This window comes from Bremia lactucae, linkage group LG13 (genome assembly GCF_004359215.1).
Source record: "Bremia lactucae strain SF5 linkage group LG13, whole genome shotgun sequence".
Lineage (NCBI taxonomy): Eukaryota > Oomycota > Peronosporomycetes > Peronosporales > Peronosporaceae > Bremia > Bremia lactucae.
Window position 1 is genome coordinate 3,075,759 of NC_090622.1, and position 10,000 is coordinate 3,085,758.

The following is a 10,000-nucleotide window of genomic DNA, read 5'->3' on the forward strand; positions in this document are numbered from 1 at the left end:
AGAGTTTCGGGACGACGCGTTTGCGTCATCCCAGGTACAGGGGTCTGTACCTGTTGTAATCTCAACAGTTCCGCCTGTTGAGAGCCTTGCTGATTCAGCAAGGCTACTTTTTCCTTCATCTCGTCAAGTTCATGTTGTATGAACTTGGCGACGGTTGAATGGAGGGCATCTCTGTCTAAGTTGGACAGTAATGCCAGGATTGCATCGTTTCCTACGGATGAACTCATTCGTTCAACCGCACTCCTTTCTATATCACTTAGAAAGGAGTAGCTTTCAGGGGAAACGTGATGCGTATTCCCACTACCATCTAACATGTCCATGTTAAATGTGGGAAATGTGGTCCTTGGACGGACTACAAAGTGCTACCAGGTGTAACGGGGCACTATGACTTGTACTGTTTCAGTACAAGTCCACTTCACACTGCTTCAGATGTGAGTGGTGCCTCTCGTTAGGTGACGTACACTGTACGTATAGAGAAGACTTCTCTTAAGGCAAGTTAGCTAAAGAGTAAAAAATGAACTGTATCAATATAGTGAAGTGTCTTGTTAATCTATCTTTGTAAATGTTGTCTTAACTATAAACTAATACTAAACATGTAAATGAATTCTTATCTATCTTATCTCGTAACTCTCTTTGATTACTTCTACAGCTGATTAGTCTGCGGAATAAAAAGACATAATGGTCTATACCTATTTATGGATAAGAATTCAGGAAATTACTACATAAAGTACTTTCCTCCAAATATTATCAACCTTTTAGATAATATTAATTAACAACCTTTTAGTGTTAATTTCATGTAACGATACACCCCGTTACAGGTTTGGCATTCTCTCTCACGTGCAGTCACCCGTTTTTACGTGTGCAGGTAGTTATTGACTAACTTATATTTAATAGGTTTATAAACAAAACTTTTATTTAATAATCGATATCATCTCTGTATATGTGCACCTCTTTAAGGCAAGCGTATTGTTCTGAATACCTCTGCTTGCGGATGACGCCAGACGTTATTGCTTTCAATATGAATGAGCTTATGCGCATCACATATACAAGGGCGGGTTACTATGTGAACCATACGCGAATGACAGGTCAAATTACTTATCATAAAGTAATTAGGATTCGTACGACTGCGTTGTGCTCGAAGATCCAGCTGCTCACGCGTAGATTGTTTGTTCGCATTAATGTCTCCATCTATCGCATGATTTCTAGAGTATAACGCTGATGTAGCTGCAGTACTAGTGCTTCCAAAAACGGCGCTTACACCAGAAGACCAATCCGAAGCATCAAAAGACCTCCGCGTTGAGTGTACTTAACGGGTGTGTAACATAAGGCAGCGAGCCCCTTACACCACCACCTCCTTTAAGAGCGATTTTACATTTTGTGAACATCGCCAATGGGAGGAACGAGGGACAGCGAGCCGCCTATGACGCGCCGCTATAATCCTGCGTGCAGAGCTGGTTGGGCGACACTACACGGCGCTTGTTACATAAAACCCTTTGCTAGTACTGATAACAATACTAGTTAACCTACACTGATTACAGTGAAGATGGAGTGGCTCAGTTACTTCACGTACACGACGTGCAGAGAATGATTACAGGTAGCTAAGTAGTCTTACATACCAAAGGTTTATTTTAAGGCTTTTAAACATTGAGAAAAGTAAAATTGTATTAATATGTTAGGTTTGTAAGTAACGATGTTCTATCTACTACTCACTTTATCATATTGATAACAAACTATGTATGGCGCCTCCTTGCGCACCGCAAAATCGTGTCTTGTGACGATTGGTGGAGTTGATTTTTAACTTTAATCAACCAATCAATAGAGCTAATGTCTTATTGCATTAAATATACCAAATTTGGTAATATTAGAACTATTAAGATTAATAAAGATAATTGTTTGTACTTCTTTGCTTAGTATCTTTCGAAGAACATAATATTTATTATTACTATTTAGATAATAATACTTATGTAACAGGACACCCCGATAAATCCCCCCTAACCAACAGTCAATATAGTGACTGATGTCGGTGACAGGGAATGCTAGTATGTCTTTCCCTGTAATTTTGCATTATTGGTTTCAAAGAAAAATATCAACTTAAGCGCATTATTGACTTTTATTCAGAAATCAATATGGCGACGAATAAGGCTGTGCGCGTAGCCCGTGAGGCCGCAAAGCTGGCAGCTGCACGGATCAGCGCAGCTGCTGGTATGCAAATGTTTCAGTAGACGCTAATGTGTCTACGGTGGGGAATACGTCACCTCCTACTCCCATTGCAGGTGACTAGAATAAGCAATCGGTTGATACCATTGCCGGTGACGGTGACAAGTCACCTGCTAAACCAATTGTAGGTGACTGGTTCAAGTCAACGTCATCGCCCGACTCAGTGGCTACTGTGAAGGTCGCCGGATCACCCGTTGCCGAGTCCGCCAAACCTTTGGGTTTTAACGAGACAACCAAAGAGGTGATAACGCGGTTGTTCAATTCGTCGGACGACTTTGGCAGGGACTCATCTGATCATGATTCCATGAGCAACGATCACACTGGTGACGTTACTATTAGTCACCAGGAAGTTAGTGATCGTGCAGGGAAGAAAGCTGCTGGTGGTGCTAGTTTGCATCACCAGGAAAGGAGTGACTCTAAGTATCGCTTCGAGAGCCATGTTATCGCTAACATGATTCACACAAGATAACACGCAATATGCTGCGGCTCGCTCCCGAAAAAGAAGCGTTAATTGCCATTTCAGGTGACCTAGCTATTTTATTTGGTATGACCTACGACTGATACCAAATTCCGTAATCTGATTCATCCAGGCTACACAAGCCTAGCAAGAGCATGATATAGAGGGTTTTCTTTGCTCGAGCGAGTCCCCCCTCCTTGAATAAGAGTCACCCATAAACAAGGTGGGTATACGTGGATAGCGTAAGCCGTTCACGAAAAACGGTGTATGCTCTGTAGAAGCATGCACTGAATTGCTGATGGCAAATTCTATTATCGGCAAGAACTCGCTCCAACTTGTAAAAGAGTGGATGTATTCGCGAAGTATTATTTCGAGGATACGGTTGACAAGTCTGCCTGACCAGCTGTGTCTGGATGATCAGAAGTTGATGTGTTCCAAGTGATTTGAGCACAGTTTGCGAAAATTCTGCCGTGGATCTAGGGTATCGATCTTAGATTAGTTCACGGGGTAACCCATGAAGTCTAATATGGTGCCATCGAAGACACGAGCACCGCCTTTGGCTGTGTTCAACTCCGGTACTGCAGCAAGATGTACCATTTTGCTGAAATGATCAACAAAAACAAGATATTCATTATATTTATGTTCGTCATGGGGAAGACGAAGTCCATAGATACGGACTGCCAACACCCTGCCGGAACAGGCAGATGTTGAAACGGAGCACGGGCTGATGCACTAGGCTTCACCCGTTGACAACCTTCACAAGCACGTATGTACTTGCGACGAGATCAATCTGGCGTGGCCAGTAGAAATCGCGACTTATCGAGCGATAAGTCTTCTCACGTCCACGATGACCACTCATTGGTGCATCGTGGCACTCATACATGATGCGTAAATGCAAATTTATATGGATGAGGATGACGACACGAGGTAGGCGCCAGCAAACAGCAATTTTTGTGTATTCCAGTGACCCATTGCGGGTTGTGTATCGATCTGTTAAGGATAGATACAATTTCGACAATCCTTTCAAGGATTGTTGGGATTGAAGTCCAAGGTATTCCATCAACCCTTGCAGAGCTTCATGGTCTTGATAAGCTCTTCTGACGTCGTCAAGTAATGTTGACGACGGAATACTTATTGTTGCAACAGTGGCCTTAAACTCACTGTTGATTTGCGCAGCCGGCTCAAAATCGGGCCGGCGCGAAAGGGCATCAGCGGCGACGTTTAGTCGTCCTGGTTTATACTCCACGGAGAAATTATACTGCGCAAAGAAAGCCAACCACATCGCCATTCATTGCAAGAGATGAGAACTATTTACGGCCGTGCGTAAAGACGCATAGTCCATATGTACAATTAACGGTCTATCTCCAAAGAGATAGACCCTAAGCTAAACCAGGGCATATTTAATGGCAAGAGGTTCCTTGTCATGTACTATATAGCTGCGTTCAGCTTATTGAAGCTGACGTAAACGACGCGCTCTTCGCCGACTTGGTCATATTGCGTTGACACAGCCGATTGCAAAATCACTGGCGCCACAGACCACACAAATGGTTTTTCTTGGTCCGCAATCACCAAGATTGGCGAATACATCAAGCTTTGCTTAATACCTCTTAAGAACGCTGGCAATCAGCGTTCCATAACCACTTCGCATTTTTCATCACCAAAGTTGAGAAATATACTGTTATATCGGCGCCCCGTAATTGCGTGAGCACTTGTGAAGGAACGTTGCTAAGCCGAGAAACTTTCGAAGTCCCCATACATCGACTGGAATTGGCAAATCGGTGTTCGCCTTAATGTTTTCGGATCCGTGTGTACACCGTGTACCGACGATGAAACCAGGAAGTTATATATCGCTTGCAGCATATATACACTTCTTGAGATTTGCATACAGCTTATGCTTATGTATAAATGTAAGAGCCATTCGGACGTGGGTACGATGTTCTTCCCCTTCCGCCTTTTAGTTCATGCTCTGCTTCGAACAAAGACATTGCCATTATAACTCGGTACGAAATCACACACCGATCACAACAGATTGGTTACACACATCTGTTGAATGTCGCAGGGGCATTACTAAGTCCCTGTGTCATGACTAGCCACTTTCACAGCATACCGCTTGGGGTGCTTACTCCTGTGAGCGGGATTTCCTGTTCACGCATAAGGATCTGCTAGAATCCAATCATTAGATCCATTGACGAAACAATAGTACTCTTTGACATTCCATTAAGGATTACGTCTTTTCGTGGTATAGGCGTTTGAGCCACCACCGTTGCAGCATTCAATTTATTGAGCGCATGCACAATCCACCATTCACTCGTTGCTTTACGCACACAGAAGGTCTTAGAGCTATGTGGGGGAGTTATGGCCCGCTACTAAGCGATCGGCAAAGAATTTGTCATTCGCTTATACTTGTTCACGAGTCAATGGCCAATGCTTCATGACACAGTATTTCGAGCCTGATTCGAATCAGGTCGATTTCCTGTCAAGTGCCTTTAATTTTAGACATCTCGCACGGTACTGATTCAGGGAAGACATCCTTAAATTATATTAAATCCTTATATAGAGGGGTTTTCTTCAAATACTCCCAGGATTGGGACGTAAACGTTTAATCCGAGTCTTCTCATCGAACCCACTTTCTGTTATCGAGGAGCTGCTAATAACCCGATCGTTCTCAGAAATAACTATTGCCGACCGAACATCGGCCACATAGTTATCATTTGTGACAAGGACGCAGATCTGGTTGACTTTGCCACAACACCGATTACGCAAGAACAGTTTCGGTTCTAGCGTTGGCAAACGGCGTTAATTGATGAAGTGTATAAGCGCCTACATTTGATACATTGTTTACTACGACATTTAATATCACGTTTTCCTCTTAAATTTTTTTTTCAAAGGTACCTGGGAACCTTTGACCACAAATTTCTAAGGCTTAGTCTCACAGATTCTTGGGGACTTATTCTGTTAAGTTTCATTTCGGGAGTTTCCTCTCCAAATGTCTCCAGCTGTGGTTGCGCTTCTAAAGCGAGATCCTTTACGATCGCCTCTCCAGTCGATTTAGTTTTTTCTCACTGTCTCTTATAGACAGGCGTTTCAAGTTTTCTTGGACGCTGTCTGGGCTTTTGCACAGCCGTCGGTAACTATGTCCACGTCGCTATGGCAGACCTTCGACGCTGCCTGTGCTTGTGCGCAGCCGTCGTGATCTAACTCCACAGTGTGATGGGTTTTGTTCTCAAACAGAGGTCTTGTGCAGCTGTGGAAACTAACTACCCACAAGTGAGGCCATCGGAATCACTCGTAGGACAGCCCTACGCTTGTGGACGCTCCAACGCGTTCATCAGATTACCATCTGATGAACAAGAGGCAGGCACCGGTTACGCCTTGATGCTACCAGCTTGTTCATGGCTCGAGCTTTCTGAGCCATGGCAATCGTATGACGACATCAAACTTGCCATCCAAACCAAGTACGATAAAATCATCATCATACTGTTTACTCTTAATAAACGTGTATTGGATACCAACTACACGTTTCTTTACTGTGACAGATGCGCCTGTTGCTAGACGAACTGTCATCCTCTTAGTGGTATATCGCGCTCAACGAGCTTGAGCCTCCGATCTTATAGCAATTGGCGTCGAATACAATTATTTCGACACCCCACAATTGACAAGGAAAATTATTTGGCACTTTATTTTTAAGGTGATAATTTTAACCTCATCATCTGAAGCAGTTACACACAGTATTTGTGTGTGAGGAGCAACTTCGTTAAAAGACCTGCAAATTATTTTGGCGTTGCTGGATCAGTAATACGCTCCGCACCTACTGACCTCGACCGATTTCGAAGATCCGCCTCGCCGTTGCAATTTCGCAACAGCGTCGGATCCGCGTCCTCCGCTGTTCCTAGCGGAAGTGTATTGTTTCAGTCGGTGTTTCTAGGCACTACTACACTCATAGGTATAGTGACCCGTCTTTTAATAGCGATTACATTTTGTAATCGTTTGTAATTTGAAGCGTGAGATTCCTCGCTCTCTACATACGAGAGATCTATGGGCTTCGGACCTCCGTTTTCTTGTCTTCTCGGTGATTAATAAGCACCAGGGTGAACGAAAGCCTGTTCCAGGGTGAAGTCCTCTTGTTCCGCTACAGAGATCGCTTGGTCGAGAAACTCTAATTCTAGCCGGAACAGGTGGGTCTTAACCGGTCCGTCTGCAAGACCTTTCATAAACACATTTACGTGAGTTTGTTCATCAATTGGATGACTAACAATAAATCTGACTAGGTGTCGTGTATGGTGGGCATAAGCGTCAATGTTACGCTTGTCCTGCTTCAAATCCAGGAGCTCAGCTCGAGCACAAAATTCGGCACGTTGCGGATCAAAGTTTGCCTGAGTCGGAGCTTAAAGACCTTATACGACCCAAAGACTAATGGGTCGTGAAGCTTGAGCCCTAAGAACCCAAAATTTGGCACGTCCGGCTAAGTTGGACATGCCAAATTTCACTTTCGTCGCATCATCACTGATACGGTGAGCTTCTATGGCGTTTTTCAACAAATTATCTTAAATGGGGTCGCCTTCGACTGCCCTAAACTTAGAGATTTCGATCTTAAAGTTTTCGGGTCGTCGCGGAAGCATCGGCCCATTAGCAGCATGTAAATGCTGCATCCTGTTCTCTCTAAACCTCCGCGTGTTCGGAGTCTTGCTATTTAAGCAAGGCTACTTTCTCTCGGACCATCGAATTCGTGCTGTATAAACTCGGCTGTGGCCGCATGCTGTTCATCTCTGCCCAGCGTGTACAGCATGGCGCCAACAGCTGGCCCGCCTATGACCAAATTCATTCGTTTGATCGCTCTCCATTCAAGGTCACTCAAATGAGTAAACATTTCACACGTTGCGTGATAGCCTTCTTGATGGGCTGGAAAGCTTCCTCCTTCATTTAACATTTCCATGTTGAATGGAACGTGCGTGAACCGTTGAACGGACTACGAAATGCTTCCAGGTACACCGGGGCACCCTTTGCTAGTACTGTTAGCAGTACTAGTCAGCCTACACTGATACAATTAAGACGGGGTGACTCTCTTACTTCACTCTAAGATGGGCAGAGAAGATTACAGGTAGCTAAGTAGTCTTAGCTACCAAAGGTTAAATCTTAGGCTTTTGAATCGAGAAAAGGTAAAACTGTATTAATATTTTAGGTTCGCACGTAACGATCTTCTATCTGCTATGACTTGATCATAGTAATGATAAACTATGTATGGCGCCTCCTTGCACACCGCACAATCGTTTCTTATGACGATATGCGGGGTTGATGTAAGCTTAAATCAATCAATTAATAGAATTAATGTCTGGCTGCATCAATAAGACCAAGTTGGTAATATTGGAACGATTAAGTCAAATAATTAACGGTACTTACCGGTAATATCCTGATGTAGCTCGAGCCGCTTCTTTGCCAACACCCCCACTCGACTCGACACTTAATGCTTGTACTGTCGCTTATTTCCTTTCTTAAAATGTAACAAGTTACTATTACTCTGTTTGAAAATAATACTTTTGTAACGGGACACCCCATTATAGCCTCTTCATGCCACCTGAAAGAGGCAAAACTGATGGGTCTTTTGCCAAAACACCCAAACAATCGAGTACGAAGCGCACGCGCCGCGATAATACGCCGACGTTGCCTACTGTCACAGTTGCAACACCGACAGCTACTGCTGCTGTTGACGCCCTATCAATTGGACTAAATGATCCATCCCTCTTGCACAGTGAGGATGTAGATCCGTCGCTCATTGTTGACCACGATGATTTGACACCGCTGCCATCACCTCATAGTAGTGATGAGCTCAGCGAGCTATCGGGGAAGGGTGCTGGCGCTATTGTGTCCATCCCCAATTCAATCATTGGTCAAAACATTAGGACGCCAACAGTTGCGAAGGCGAACCTGCCTACCGTCAACAAGGCAACTGTCTCGTCGTCTGCGCCAGCAAGCGCAACAACCATTCATGACGGCACTGCCCAGAAAGGTGAAGTTGCTTCTCAGTTAAGTAAACCCCAACATGTCGTTCAGACTATCATACAACGGGAAATCTAACGCAAAAGAGGCTAAGCTTAAAGCTCAACCGACGGAACGTGATCGTGTCCAGTTATTTGCAAAATTTAGCTATATTGAACGCGGCTATGTGACTAGTGGCATAAGACCTATGCCACCTCCATCCGAATCGCCTCGTTAAGCTGAAACGATTGCGCTGCTCCTAGATCGCGCCACTATTGACGCTCATAACTTTTATGGCGTCTTCCATTCGTGGTAGGCTCGAGGGAAATTACTTGGCCGAAGTTCCCCGAGCCCAATCATGTTGCGTTCAAATGAAATAACCCCCGACCTATACAAAGCAGAACTCCTGCGCTCTTTTCAGCCACATAGCGATGAGGTGAAATAACGTCGCAGCAAATCAACTTCGCTCGCTTGCGTGTGAAAGAAATCATGGGTGGCACTGAACCCCCTGCTTTTCTACATCACGCTGCTACATTTGGAACTAGCAGAGCGGCTCCTTCTCGTGTTCATTTTCATAGGCAGACAACAGTGCCCTGCGCGTCGACGTCCCAACACTGTTGTCCCCAAGAGTCGGAACTATTCGGGTTTCCTCTGCATTGGACGATATTATGAAGGTTATGCTTCACGGAGCGGTGGGCAAGCAACCTTCCAACAAGAAAGCGTTGGTTCACAGCAGAAGCGACTACTAATGTAGGTGGAGACCAATAGGTGTGACGATCACACCGACTTACTCGCAACGAACCGTAAAGTTGTTTCACTAGGACTGAAAGAGATGACAGTGCATCTCTCTCGTCTCTTGAAAAAAGACGAGAAATGGTTATGGAACGCTGATTGTCAGCGTTCATTTGAAGGAATCAAGCAAAGCTTGATGCAATCGCCCATATTGGCGATTGCGGATCAAGACAGACCATTCCATGTGGTCTGTGACGCCAGCGATTTCGCAATCGGCTGTGCGTTAATGCAATACGATACAGATGGCGCGGAGCGCGTCGTCTGTTACCAATCGCGTCAGCTGCAACCAGCTGAACGCAATTATCCAGTGCATGACAAGGAACTCCTTGCCATGAAATATTCGTTGGCTAAATTTAGGGTCCATCTCGTCGGAGATAGACCGTTCATCGTATACACGGACCATGCGTCATTACGCACGGCCGTCAATAGCCCACACCTCTCGCAAAGAATGGCGAGGTGGCTATCCTTCTTCGCGGAGTATAACTTCTCCGTCGAATATAAACCAGGACGACTTAATGTCGTCGCTGATGCGTTATCACGCCGACCCGATTTCGAGTCAGC